The 4,360-nt window shown below is 40.4% G+C and overlaps 1 pseudogene; it reads right to left on the bottom strand.

Annotated features, from left to right (window-relative positions):
• Nucleotides 1-27: 27 nt before the first annotated feature.
• LOC114635447 lies at nucleotides 28-1,147 on the bottom strand (annotated as a pseudogene).
• Nucleotides 1,148-4,360: the final 3,213 nt, after the last annotated feature.

Here is a 4,360-nt window from a genome sequence, read left to right as displayed (position 1 = left end):
GCGCAACGTGATCCTGGAATCAAGCACCTTCCTCGTGGCAACACAATCTTTCTTGAGTGGTCCCATGAATTCTATCTTCTCCTCCATGCTCTGGAAACAACCATGGCCAAACTCGGAGGTGGTGTCAAATGAACTTCAGGTCAATCTTCTCCAGAGCCTGATGTTTGCTCTGGACCAGCAAAGACTTAATGAAGAGCAAGTACTCCCTTCTTGGTTCCCACCACATATCTTGTGAGTCTGATGAAGTCATTGGTCATAGAATGAACAAAGTCCCCCAGTGGGTTGGTGATCTTTACAGACAGGTCATAATCAGTAGATGCATTGTTCTTGACCAGTTTACCATCCTTGATGTGGGTGCCTTGACCAATCTTGAAAATCTTGTTAATCTCTGTTCTGTGATGGCAGTCTTTCTACCCATCTGGATCCACAGAGAAGTCTGCTAATGTAGGTGCCAGGCTCTAATACAGTCAACTTTGTGCAGACCTGGATGGGTTTTCAGGGCAGTTTCTTTGTATGCCAAAGACTGGTCACCCCTTTGTACCCTTTTCCTTTTGTCACACTGATGATATCAATTATCTGATCATGCCCAAACACCTGGTTCACAGGCACCTGCTGCTCCAACCTGTCTCCAGCCCAGTCTAGTTTCTCAGCCACTGTGCCCTTTTCACCTGGATCTCCATCAAGTGTGCCTTCTTCTGGTGCATAGGAAGCAGACACATCTGAATGTGGAGAATTATGTGGATGACCTCAGTATAATTCTTCATGCTGTTGAAGTCCTTCTTCAGCTGTTTCTTGCCTATGTCATCCTGTCATTTCTTACAGTACTTGATAAAAATCTTTCTTAGATTTATGCCTGTTCTTATAGAATAGCCTTTTACACTCCTCACAGTCATGCTCAGCAAACACATTCTTGAAGGGCCGAAAACCTTGTGGGGTTTCTACAGGTCACTCAATGCCCAAATCCTCCATAGATGGGATTTCCACTACAGTCATAGCCTCTACCAGTTCTTTCTTGTATACCTTAGATCCTGGCCTGTCATCTTCCTGGATGATGTGGGTCATGCCAGCCTTGTACTCTAGAAAGGCTGTGAGGTGAAAAGGCTTTAAAGGGTCATTTTTAGAGAAGCTCTTCACTTTCCCATGAATCCTGGTGAATGTGATAGGAGACACCTTACTCAGGTAGTTTTATCTCTGGTTAATGTAGAGATTGTGTAGTGTATTATAATCTTACACTACTTGAATTTTCCTTTCTCAAGAAAAACTGTAGACAGAAGTAACCAGGAAGCTTCTCTCTTATAAAGGAAGGAGTTCATGGTGAAGCTACATATAACTTAAAATTATCTTTGTTTTTGGGATGTAGATATTTATTCTTAACTGAATGTTCAGTCATTAAATATTATCTACTGTCCATGTACACAGTCATTTAATGGGACATGTTAATTGGTAGTAATATTTTTATGTTTTAATTAATTAATTGATTCATTTACTATCATCCAGATGAAAGCTGTTCCTGCTTCCTTTCCTCCTAGCCCCAACCTCTTATATCAACCCTCCAGTCACTTCCTACCATTCTCATCAGAGAAGGGGAGTACTCCCATGGATATTGTCTTAGGGTTTTACTGCTGTGAACAGACACGATTACCAAGGCAACTCTTATAAGGACAACAGTTAAAAGGGGCTGGCTTACAGGTTCAGAGGTTCAGTCCATTATCATTACCATATCCATTACCAGCCCTATGTCTAAAATTTTTTCAGAATTCACAGAAGACCAGGGTGACCTGTGCTCTGTGACTACATCTGGGGCAGTGCTGGGTCTGATGTGTGATGTGTATGTATTGTGTGAGAAGGTTGGCAAGCATGAAGGTCATGTGCATTATTGGGTCACCGACCCTGCCTGATTATTTTGCTGGCTATAGCTTTATTCCCACATAGTGCTCTAACAAAGGAACCTAACTGAGTTTCTTCCCTGAGTCCAGGGTTCCCAAGACTTCAGGATTCTTTGCTTTTGGGTCTGATATTCTTCCCAAACTGATTTAGATCTACCATGTGTGGTGATCTGCATTTTGTTAATTTCTGGGTACATGCTACTTTAAAAATTGTATCTATAGTATGACTGTAGAGATGATGCTGTGTGGTTAAAATTCTTACTATGCAGATAATTTTGAGTGATATCCAACATCTGAGCTTCAATCTCCATGGACAGAAAAAGAAATCCCACTTCTGAGAATGTGGGTATTATGATCACGGTGAATATGATCATTGGGGTTCACTGTCCAAACAGTTGAACTAACTGATATTTTAATGCTCAGTGAGAGAACATATCTAAAGTAACATGGTGATTAACAGAGAAAGGCATCTTATGTGTACACAAACTCAAACACACTAACAAAAACACACATTTATGGATAGAAAAACACTGTAATAAACACACAAATGAATGTCACATGGAAAACAGAAATTTGAGTAAGTATCGGGCATCATCATGGATTCCTAAATACTATATATGTGTAAGGTGTCACTGAGTGTGATATTCAGATGCAGCCAGGATTCAAAGGACAAAGACAGAGCAGAAAATGAGGAAATGGCTAATGTATAACTGGCCTAAACCGACACCCATCCTGTAGGCAAGTATCAGTCTTTGACACTAATACTGACACTGTGTTATGCTTGCAGACAGGGGCCTAGCTTATCTCTTCTACAATAAGCTCCACAGTGCAGCTGACTAAAACAGATGCAGAGACTAACAATGAGGAACAGGTTTGGTTATATCAGTCAAGCATTTGACTGAGCTCAGTGAGAGAAGAGTTGGGGTAGTATTAAGAGACCTGGACTTCAAAAACAGACAAAGAATAGAACAACAACAACAGCAACAACAACAACAACAACAACAACAACAACAACAACAAAAACCCCTGAAACCATAAAAAGCTATGTAGTCAATTTTCCTAGATGTTTCAGGCTACTAGAGAGAACCAACAATTGAAGAGCGTACATGGGCTGTACCTAAGCACTCTGCACATATGTGGTAGACATGTAGCTTGCTGTCCATGAAGGTACTCTATTAACTGAAGGAGAAAATAAAAGTAGATCATATGGATAAAAATTGGAAAAGAATAGTTTAAAGTATCACCATTTGTGGATAATATGATAATAGATATAAGTGATCCCCAAATTCTACTAGAGAACACCTACAGCTGATAAACAACTTCAGTATAGTGTCTGCTTATGAATTTAACTCACAGATTTGTTCCTCATTGGCTATATCAGGTAACTTGGCCTGGTAAAAAGTGTAGGCACTTACATGAGATCTTGGAATATGTGATATATACGGGCAAGTAACATAACCAACTTTAAAATAAATACTGCTGGGTTCTTATCACATTTGTTTTAAAGTTGCACTGTAGTGTACAAGTAACATAACATGCATAGCCCCAGAACATACTTGATGAGAGAGAGAGAGAGAGAGAGAGAGAGAGAGAGAGAAAGAGAGAGAGAGAGGGAGGGAGGGGGGAGAGAGAGAGAGGGAGAGAGAATTTAGCAGAAGAGGCACAAAGTACTTGATGAGGTCCATGTTGCTCAGGGTTAGGTAGAGTTACCAAGGAAATAAAAAGGATTAGTGAGGTCACTCCATGAGGCTCCTAGCCACCTGTGGGTAGGTGGGACTCATCTGTCAGGTAGCTGGCATTTGAAATAGATATGAAAAAGAAGTAGTGCAGGGTAATATATGTCCTGATGGCTGAATTTGGAAATTCTCAAGTGGACAGGGGAGAGGATGAAGTTCAAAGTCACTAGTTAGGCCCTTTGTCCAGATAGGGTAACTAGAAGATCCCTGCCATCCAGAAAACATAACAATAGAGAAGAATGACAATGAGGGCTGTGGGAAGACACATGCAATACCGAGGAAGTGGCAGTTGATGTTTTGGATTATATCTTAGGGGAGATTCTCTGGCAGTTAAATATGCAAGACTGTTATACTGGTCTCGTTTCATTGTTGGACAAGTGGAAATCCCCTGATAGTTTGTGCTTGGAATTTGAGTAATCCTGATGAAATATTAGCAGTAGGAGAAGTAAAGAATATTAGATAGTCAATAGATTAAGTTAGATTTGGTGATTTCCTATTGGTGAGGGTTACTGAGGAATCGTAAAGGTGTTCTCTAATCCTCCATAGCCTATGAGACACTTGAATGGTCTATGGTAGATGGTGGGTGGCACCAGGTATGATGTTGACCTTTCTTATATCTGTGAAAACTTAATTTAATTAAGACACAAAGTATGAGTTGAGTTTTAAGACAGTAGGACATAAAATGTTGCTGTATCACAGAGATTTCCCACACTTGAAGAAACAGGCAGGCTAAAACAG

This window comes from Grammomys surdaster, unplaced genomic scaffold (assembly GCF_004785775.1).
Source record: "Grammomys surdaster isolate TR1022 unplaced genomic scaffold, NIH_TR_1.0 104560, whole genome shotgun sequence".
NCBI classification, from domain to species: domain Eukaryota; kingdom Metazoa; phylum Chordata; class Mammalia; order Rodentia; family Muridae; genus Grammomys; species Grammomys surdaster.
The sequence above is the reverse complement of the archived record's forward strand: the minus strand, read 5'-3'. Positions and strand labels throughout refer to the sequence as shown.